Raw genomic sequence first — 10,690 nt, 5'->3', positions numbered from 1 at the left:
TAAAATCAAGAATAAACGAATGGGACCTCATGAAACTTAAAAGCTTTTGCACAGCAAAAGAAACCATAAACAAGACTAAAAGGCAACCCTCAGAGTGGGAAAAAATAATTGCCTATGAAACAACGGACAAAGGATTAACCTCCAAAATATACAAGCAGCTCATGCAGCTTCATACCAAAAAAGCAAATAACCCAATCCACAAATGGGCAGAAGACCTAAATAGACATTTCTCCAAAGAAGACATACAGATGGCCAACAAACACATGAAAAGATGCTCAACATCACTCATCATCAGAGAAATGCAAGTCAAAGCCACAATGAGGTATCACCTCACACCAATCAGAATGGCCATCATCACAAAGTCTGGAAACAACAAATGTTGGAGAGGGTGTGGAGAAAAGGGAACTCTCCTGCACTGTTGGTGGGACTGTAAGTTGGTACAGCCACTATGGAAAACAATTTGGAGGTTCCTTCAAAAACTACAAATAGAACTACCATATGATCCAGTCATCCCACTCCTGGGCATATACCCAAAGAAAACCATAATCCCAAAAGAAACTTGTACCATCATGTTTATTGCAGCACTCTTTACAATAGCCAGGACATGGAAGCAACCGAAATGCCCATCAACAAATGAATGGATACAGAAGATGTGGCATATATATACAATGGAATATTACTCAGCTATAAAAAGGGATGAGATGGAGCTATATGTAATGAGGTGGATAGAACTACAATCTGTCATACAGAGTGAAGTAAGTCAGAAAGAGAAAGACAAATATTGTATGCTAACTCACATATACGGAATCTAAAAATGGTACTGATGAACTCAGTGACAAGAACAGGGAAGCAGATACAGGGAATGGACTGGAGAACTTGAGGTATGGGAGGGGGCGGGGGGTGAAGGGGAAACTGAGAAGAAGCGGGAGAGTAGTACAGACATATATATACTACCAACTGTAAAATAGTCAGTGGGAAGTTGTTGTATAACAAAGGGAGTCCAACTCGAGGATGGAAGATGCCTTAGAGGACTGGGGCAGGGAGGGTGGGGGGGACTCGAGGGGGGGGCGTCAAGGAAGGGAGGGAATATGGGGATATGTGTATAAAAACAGTTGATTGAACCTGGTGTCCCCCCCAAAAAAATAAAATAAAATAAAAAAAATAAATAAATAAACTGAAAAAAAAAAAAAAAAAAAAAAAGAGCAACAAGTAAAAAACGACAAATAACATACAAGGAAACTCCCATAAGGTCAACAGCAGATTTCTCAGCAGAAACTCTGCAAGCCAGAAGGGAGTGGCATGATATACTTAAAGTGATGAAAGGGAAGAACCTACAACGAAGAATACTCTACCCCTCAAGGACCTCATTCAGATTCGATGGAGAAATCAAAAGCTTTACAGACAAGCAAAAACTAAGAGAATTCAGCACCACCAAACCAGCCCTACAACAAATGCTAAAGGAACTTCTGTAAGTGGGAAACAGAAGAGAAGAAAAGGACTTACAAAATCAAAAACAAAACAATTAAGAAAATGGTAATAGGAATATACATATCAATCATTACCTTGAATGTAAATGGAATAAATGCACCCACCAGAAGGCACAGACTGGCTGAATGGATACAAAAACAAGACCCATACATATGCTGTCTACAAGTGACCCACTTCATACCTAGGGACAGATACAGACTGAAAGTGAGGGGATGGAAAAATGTATTTTGTGCAAATGGAAATCAAAAGAAAGCTGGAGTAGTGATACTCATATCAGATAAACTACATTTTAAAATAAAAAAATTACAAGAGACAAGAAAGGACACTACATAAAGATCAAGGGATCAATCCAAAAGAAGGGATAAGAATTATAAATATATATGCACCCAGTATAGGTGCACTTTGATACATAAGGCAAATGCTAACAACTATGAAAGAGGAAATTGACAGTAACACAGTCATAGTGGGGAACTTTATCATCTCACTTACACCAATGGACAGATCATCCACACAGTAAATTAATAAGGAAACACAAGCTTTAAATGACACAATAAACCAGCTTGATTTAATAGATATCTATTGGACATTGCATCCAAAAACAGCAGAATACACATTCTTCTCAAGTGCACATGGAACATTCTCCAGGATAGATCACATTTTGGGTCACAAGTCAAGCCTTGGTAAATTCAAGATAATTGAAATCGTATGAAACATCTTTTCTGACCACAACACTATGAAATTAGAAATCAGTTACAGGAAAAAAAAGGTAAAAATCACAAACACATGGAGGCTAAACAATATGCTACTAAGTAACCAAGAAATCACTGAAAAAATCAAAGAGTAAATCATAAAATATCTAGAGACAAATGACAAAGAAAACACAACCATCAAAAATCTATGGGATGCAGCAAAAGCAGTTCTAAGAGGGAAGTTTATAGCAATACAATCCTACCTCAGGAAACAAGAAAAATCCCAAGTAAACAATCTAACCTTACACATAAAGAAACTAGAGAAAGAAGAGCAAACAAAACCCAAAGATAGTATAAGGAGAGAAATCATAAAGATAAGAGCAGAAATAAATGAAATAGGCAGAACTTGCTGGTCGGCCCAGAAGCGGGGCAGAAGCACCATGGCAGCTGTTATTGTTTGAGTTGGCTCTGCAGGGTGCTGTCTCCCTGAGCTCCCTTGGTGTCGATGTGTCCCACTTCCTCTTGTGCCCTCATGCCCAGCTGCAGCGGCGGTGCTCAGGGCCTGACGTTTGGAGGCCGCACTGCACAGGCACCCGGGATGAGGGGTGCAGAGGAGGAGGAGCAGTAGCAGGAGGAGCAGCCGTGTGCCCTGGCACCGACTGGCCAAGGCCATGGCGTATGCCTGTGTCTTCAAGTACATCATCATTGGTGACACAGGTGTTGGTAAATCATGCTTATTGCTACAGTTTACAGACAAGAGGTTTCAGCCAGTGCCTGACCTAACTATTGGTGTAGAGTTTGGTGCTCGAATGAAAGCTATTGATGGAAAACAGATAAAACTTCAGATATGGGATACGACAGGGCAAGAGTCTTTTGTTCCATCAGAAGGCCTTAGTACAGTGGTGCAGCAGGGCCTTTACTAGTGTATGATGTTACAAGGTGAGACACATTCAACCACTTGACAACCTGGTTAGAAGATGCCTGCCAGCATTCCAATTCCAACGTGGTCATTATGCTTATTGGAAATAAAAGTGATTTAGAATCTAGAAGAGAGTAAGAAAAGTAGATGAAGCTTTTGCATGAGAACATGGACTTCCCTTCATGGCAGCTTCTGCTATGACTGCTTCTAATGTAGAAGAGGCATTTATTAATACAGCAAAATAAATTTATGAAAAAATCCAAAAGTCCTCTTTGACATTAATAACAAGGTAAATGGCATTAAAGTTGGCCCTCAGCATGCTGCTACTAATGCTACACACACAGGCAGTCAGGGCGGACAGCAGGCCGGGGGAGGCTGTTGTTGAGTGTGTTTTCACTGTCTCACTGCCCAAAAGGGGCGACTCACCTATTCTTTCACCCTCTCGTCCTGCTCAGCTGAGACATGAAACTATTCGAAATGGCTTTATGTCACAGAAGACTTTAATCCTTCAAATTCTTGTATAACTTTGAATAAATGGTTAATGTTCCCTTAAAAAGACAGATTTGGGGGATTGTATTCATATCTATTTGCTTTTGATTTCTAGGTCAATTCATATGGTTATTTTTGTTAAATGATGTCTTGTGCCTTTACCTACGAACTGAATTGTATTAAACACTGCAAAGTCATCTTGAGTATTTTAAATCAGTTTATGTAGTTAAGTTTACCCTCACCTGTGGTTACCTAATGTTTAATATTATAGAACTGTCCTCAAAAGTTTGTCAATTTTCAAGGCTATCAGGAGAACAGAAGGACTGTTTTAATTCTGTATTTATCATTTACTCTCTGTGTATATAGTTTAATAAGCTACTTGGATGTAATTTGCCAAGCTTGAATTCTTCAATGCATTTGCATAAATTCTATACTGTCTAGAGCTTAAAGCTACAGAAGCATCATTAGGAATTACTTGGACACTGAATTTTAAACTTTTTGAAATTTTTTATGGGCATGTTCATCTTTTCTTGTCACTAGTCCAAGAGAAGTATGCTTAATGTACATTAGTAAAGGCTATGCATGTGTTAACCTGTTTTAATGCCCAAAGTTTGCTCTTTGTCCACAGTTTCTTTTAGACATCTTCAGAAAAGGATTTGTTTGCCTTAATGCATGCTGTTGGGTGAAAACATAGTATAATGAGTTAGATGGGCAGAAGCAAGAACTCCCTCCACCTGAGTGACTCCAGGAGGAATGAGTGTCTGTGTAGATGGCACACTATGAGAACTTTAATCTTTCCTTAAACACAGTAATGCTTTCTTTTTTCTTTTATTCACATAATTTCTAAGTATATTTTTCATGCAGGACAGTTTTTGAAACTTGATGTACAGTGACTGTGTAAAATTTTTGCTTAAGTGGCAACCTATAAACTTTAAAATATGGTAAGCATCTTGTCTTTTCTGAAGATATGTGACAATAAACCTACCAGATGGAAAACCCTGTTAAAAGTAGAAAATCTTTAGTAATTTGCTCAGTGTGGTGGTTTTATCCTTCTTTTTCTTTTTCCCTCTTGGTCTATAATGAAATTGTTATAGCAAAGCAAAATATAATCCTGTGTATAAAAAAAAGAAATAGAAATAAAGAAAATAATAGCAAAAATCAATGAAACTAAAAGCTGGTTCTCTGAGAAGTTAAATCAAATTGATAAACCTCTAGCAAGACACATGAAGAAAAAGAGGGAGAGGACTCAAATAAATAAAATTAATAATTAAACAGGAGAAGTTACAACTGATGCCAAAGAAATAAAAAGCACCATAAGAGACTACTACAAGCAAGTATATGCCAATAAAATGGAAAACCTGGATGAAATGGACAGATTCTTAGAAAAGTACAACCTTTCAAAAATGAATCAGGAAGAAACAGAAAATATGAACAGACCAATCACAGGGAATGAAATTGAAACTGTGATTAAAAATCCTCCAACAAACAAAAGTCCAGGACCAGATGAGTTCACAGGTGCATTTTATCAAGCATTTAGAGAAGAGCTAACACCCATCCTTCTCAAATTCTTCCAAAAATTTGCAGAGGAAGGAATGCTCCCAAACTCATTTTATGAGGTCCCCATCACCCTGATACCAAAACCAGACTAAGATACGACAAAAAAAGAAAATTACAGACCAGTATCACTGATGAATTTAGATGCAAAAATCCTCAACAAAATACTAGCTAACAGAATCCAACAATGCATTAAAAGGATAATTCACCATGATCAATTGGAATTTATCCCTGGAATGCAAGGATTCCTCAATATATGCAAATTAATCAATGTGATATACTATATTAACAAACTGAAGGATAAAACCCACATGATCATCTCAATAGATGCAGAAAAAGCTTTTGACAAAATTCAACACCGATTTATGATAAAAACTCTCCAGAAAGTGGGCATAGAGGGAACCTACCTCAACATAATAAAGGCCATATATGACAAACCCACAGCAGACACCATTCTTAATGTTGAAAAGCTGAAAGCATTCCCTCTAAGATCAGGAACAAGACAGGGACATCCACTCTCTCCACTACTATTCAACATAGTTTTGGAAGTCCTTGCCGCAGCAATCAGAGAGAAAAAAAGAAATAAAAGGAATCCAAATTGGAAAAAAATAAGTAAACCTGTCACTGTTCACAGATGACATGGTACTATACACAGAAAACCCTGAAGATGCCACCAGAAAACTACTCGAGCTAATCAATGATTTGGAAAAGTTTCAGGATACAAAATTAACACACAGAAATCTCTTGCATTTCTATACACTAATAATGAAAGATCAGAAAGAGAAATTAAGGAAACCATCCCATTCACCATTGCAACAAAAAGAATAAAATACCTAGGAATAAACCTAACTAAGGAGGTAAAAGACCTGTACTCAGAAAACTGTAAGAAACTCATGAAAGAAATCAAAGATGACACAAACTGATGGAGGGACATACCATGTTCTTGGATTGGAAGAATCAACATTGTGAAATGACTATACTACCCAAAGCAATTTACAGATTCAATGCAATCCCTATGAAATTACAAGTGGCAATTTTCACAGATCTAGAACAAGAAATATTATGATTTGTATGGAAACGCAAAAGACCCTGAATAGCCAAAGTAATCTTGCGAAGGAAAAACAGAGTTGGTGGAATCAGGCTTCCTGACTTCAAACTATACTGCAAGCCCACAGTGATCAAGACAGTATGGTACTGGCATGAAAACAGAAATATAGATTAATGAAACAGGATAGAAAGCCCAGAGATAAACTATGTTCTACTGATCTATGACAATGGAGGTAAGGATATACAATGGAGAAAAGGCAGCCCATTCAATAAGCAATGCAGGGAAAACTGGACAGCTACATGTAAAATAACGAAATTAGAAGACTCCTGAACACCATACACAAAAATAAACTTAACATGGATTAAAGACCTGAGGTTAAGGTAAGACAGTATAAAACTCCTAGAAGAAAACATAGGAAGAACGTGGTTCGACAACAAAATCTTTTTTGATCCACCACCTAGGATAATGGAAATAAAAAGAAAAATAAATAAGTGGGACCTAATGAAACTTCAAAGCTTCTACACAGCAAAGGAATCTATAGGCAAGATGAAAAGACAATTCTCACAATGGGAGAAAATATTTGCAAATAAATTAACAGACAAAGGGCTAATCTCTAAAATATATAAACAGTTCATCAGATCAAAACTAAAAAACAAGCAACCCAATCAAAAATGGGCAGAAGACCTAAATAGACATTTCTCCAAAGACGACATAGGGATGGCCAAGAGGCACATGAAAAGCTGCTCAACATCACTAGTTATTAGAGAAATGCAAACCAAAACTACAGTGAGGCATCACCTCACATGGGTTAGAATGGGCATCTTCAGAAAATCTGCAAACAGTAAATGCTGGAGAGGTTGTGAAGAGAAGAGAACGCTCTTGCACTGTTGGTGGGACTGTAAATTGATACAGCCACTATGGAGAACAATATGGAAGTTCCTTGCAAAACTAAAAGTAGAATTACCATATGACCCAGCAATCCCACTGCTGGGCATATACCCAGAGAACACCATAATTCAAAAAGACACATGCACTCCAATGATCATTGCAGCACTATTTACAATAGCCAGGACATGGAAGCAACCTAAATGTCCATCAACAGATGAATGGATAAAAAAGATGTGATGTATATATACAATGGAATATTACTTAGCTGTAAAAAGCAATGAAACTGGGACATTTGTAGAGACATGAATGGATCTAGAGACTGTCATACAGAGTGAAGTGAGTCAAAAAGAGAAAAACAAATATCATATATTAACACATACATGCGGAATATAGAAAAATGTTACAATTCAACCAGTTTGCAAGGCAGAAATAAAGACACAGATACAGAGAAAAAACATACGAACACCAAGTGGGGAAAGTGGGGAGGGTTGGAGGGAATGAATTGGGAGATTGCTATTGCCATATACACATTACTAATAAGAAAATAGAAATACCAAATTGTGCACTCTAAATACATGCAGTTTATTGTATGTTAACTGTATCTCAATAAATGTTATAAAAAAGGAAAGAAAAAAATGATACTAAACCAAAAAAATTCATTAGCCATCTTCCGAAAATGGCAGGGAACCAATGTATAATTAAAAAAATATGAAAGAAAGAAAAATAAAGATCAATATTTGATTGTTGTCTGATACTTGAACAGACCTCCTGAAACTCCTGGAATTTGCTCTCTTTTTATGGTAATGAAGTGAGTAAAGGAAGGTGACCTGAGGGACCTTCAGGATGCGGCTGGTCAGCAAAAGCCCCAAACATGGGTTTAGAGGTTAGAACTTTCCACACCTCAACCCAGCACCCCTGATTGACGGGAGGTTACTGAGAGGCGGATCAATCACCAGTGGCCAATAATTCAATGAATACCCATGTTTATGGACACCTCAATAAAAATCCATAAATATTGGGGATCGGAAAGCATTTGGGATGGTGAACACATGGAAGTGCTGTGAGGGTGGTGTGCTCCACTAGGGCATAGTGGCTCTGCATATATCTACTTCCCCTTTGGCCTACGTATCTGCTTCATTTCACTGTCTTTGTGCTTTGTACTTTACAATAATATGGCAACAGTAAGTAATGGGTTTTCCTGATGTTGGTCACTGCTTCTATTGGTTATTGAACATGGAGGTGGGGTCATGGAGCCTCTGATTTTAGCCACTTGGTCACAAGCATGAGTGATTCTGGACCACATGGCTGACATTTGAAGTGAGGGCAAACTTGAGCCCTCAACCTGCATGATCTGCAGTAACTCCACAGATTTACTATCAGAAGTAAATTGCCTTGTGGGATGCCCACCGGGAATCGGGTGGTTTTAGTAGAGACACCAGGTTTTGGGTGTCAGGGAAAAACACAGACCCACTCTCCCCTGTGATCTGGGGTTCCACTGAGGCTCGGGGACAGGGAAGTAAAGATAGTGGCAAATTGCACCCTGAAACTCTTAACAGTCATCAGTATTTTCAGAATTCCTGGCAGAATCAGGTAGCTTATCAAAATGGGTTGTGACATGATAGTATCTTGTACTGCCTCTATTGACAATTATATTATTATCCCCTCAGGATATACAATGCTAGAGGTATATGGATAATTATGTAGAGCTGCCCTATCATCCAGCAGAGAGGAGTTCACTTATATTCTATCTACACAATGACTGTGCGCTTGCTTTGAGCATGAAATGGGAGATTCATTCCCTTGCGATGTAGATATTAAGTCCCTACAAAGCATTGTTCTTGGTGCAGGGAAAGAGCTGTAGACAAAATATGACAACATACCTTGCCTTCTAGGAGGGAGAGAGACAAAAACAAAAGAGGGGAATACTATGCTAGGTTATGAGTTTGTTGAAAGTAGAGAGTGCTGGGGATAAAGGAGATTGTGCTCATTCTGTACACTAAAGGGCTAAACCCCTGTGACAAGAAGGCATTGGAGCAGAGGCTTCAGAGAGAACATGGTTGGTGTAAACCAGCAACAGAAATTACCAGGGTAGCTGGAGCTGAGTAGGTGGGAGGGGAGGAGAGGAGAAGGTGAGGAGACCAAAGAGGCCATGGAGACAGGTCCTGATGAGCCTTAGGATAAGAATCAGAAATTGACTGTAGGAGAGATGGGCAGTCACTGAGGGACTGGTCATGGGAGTAATGTGATAGGATCCTTGTGGCTGCAGTGTGGAGAGTGGCCTGTAGGGGACCAAAAACAGGGACGGAGGCCCAGTGGGCAGGCTGCTACAGTGGGCCAGGGGAGCCATGAAGTAGTGTGTACTTATGTTGTTCCCTGGGTTGAAGAGAGTTCTCTTCAATAAAAGGATTGACTTGCTCTCTTGAGATTTATATTGAAGCTTCATTACCTGGTCTTTGTGCCTTAAATCAGTAGCCATTCATACTTTCCTCTGATCTTACATGCATGGCAAAAAGTTTTCACAATTAATAAAAACAGGTGAAGGAATCAGCCCAACATGGAGAAACCCATGAAGAAAGCCTACCAATGTGTTCTCTTCTCTTGCCTCACGGGGACTGTATAAATTGAATATTGACACTATATTGATATTATGACTTATAATAAGAAATACATACATTTGCATGTTGTCCTTTTCCTGGCACAGAATTCTTAAGACCCTTGATAGTTCTTAAATGCTAAGAGCAATAGAAGTGTCTTTGTTATGTGAAGTAGGTGACTTTGGGGAAGACCCTAGTAAACTTAGAATGGTCTCTGGTTGCCAGAGAAAACCACTGCCTAATAGGAGGGTTGGAACTTTCATGCCTGCCCTCCCCCATGCATTCCATCTACAGTTCCCCACACCTCCAACCTCAGGTAGGGGAGAGGACCTGGAGGTTGAACAATCATGAATGGCTAATGATTGAAGGCACCATGACCAGGTAATGAAGCTTCCATAGAAAACTCAAGAGAGCAAATCATTCATCGTATTCAAGAGATTTGGCATTGACTCAGGGAAAAACATAGGTAAACATTCCATCATGGCTGCCATGGGCCACTGTAGCAGCCTGCCCACTGGGCCTCTGTTCCTGACCTTGGTCCCATAGAGGCCACTCTTTACACTGCAGCCGCAGGAATCCTATCCCATTATTCCCATAAACAGTCCCTCAGTGTCTCCCCATCTCTCCCACAGTGAAATTCTGTGTTGACAGAGATTTTCAAAACCCAGCTGAGGGGTGGGATCATGAGATGATGACAGGAGGGAGGAAGGGGGGAGCTGGGGTCAGTCATGTTTATTCCATAAATGCCCACATAACCAGGCTTCCTTCTTCTGCCTCTGGGGACAAAGGCCATGTGACAGCATCTCTTAGGCTTGACTATGCTCGTGGATGTTGTGGAAACACAGATTATGATTCCACAGGTGGAAGTTTGTCCAATATGTTGATTCTGGGGGCATCCTGTCACCTAGAGCAGTGCATGGCAGGTGATGGACAGTGAGTGAGTGGATGAGAACAATTCCAAGTACAGATAAGTGATCAGCAGTGTGTTAGCTCAGGGCCTCCTTTTCAACTCCTGCAGGTG

General features: G+C 39.4%; 1 pseudogene; it reads left to right on the top strand.

The window, feature by feature from the left end:
- The first annotated feature begins 2,848 nt into the window (after positions 1-2,848).
- On the top strand, positions 2,849-3,481 carry LOC130833534 (ras-related protein Rab-2A-like; annotated as a pseudogene).
- Positions 3,482-10,690: the final 7,209 nt, after the last annotated feature.

Source organism: Hippopotamus amphibius, chromosome 12 (assembly GCF_030028045.1).
Source record: "Hippopotamus amphibius kiboko isolate mHipAmp2 chromosome 12, mHipAmp2.hap2, whole genome shotgun sequence".
Lineage (NCBI taxonomy): Eukaryota > Metazoa > Chordata > Mammalia > Artiodactyla > Hippopotamidae > Hippopotamus > Hippopotamus amphibius.
The sequence above is the reverse complement of the archived record's forward strand: the minus strand, read 5'-3'. Positions and strand labels throughout refer to the sequence as shown.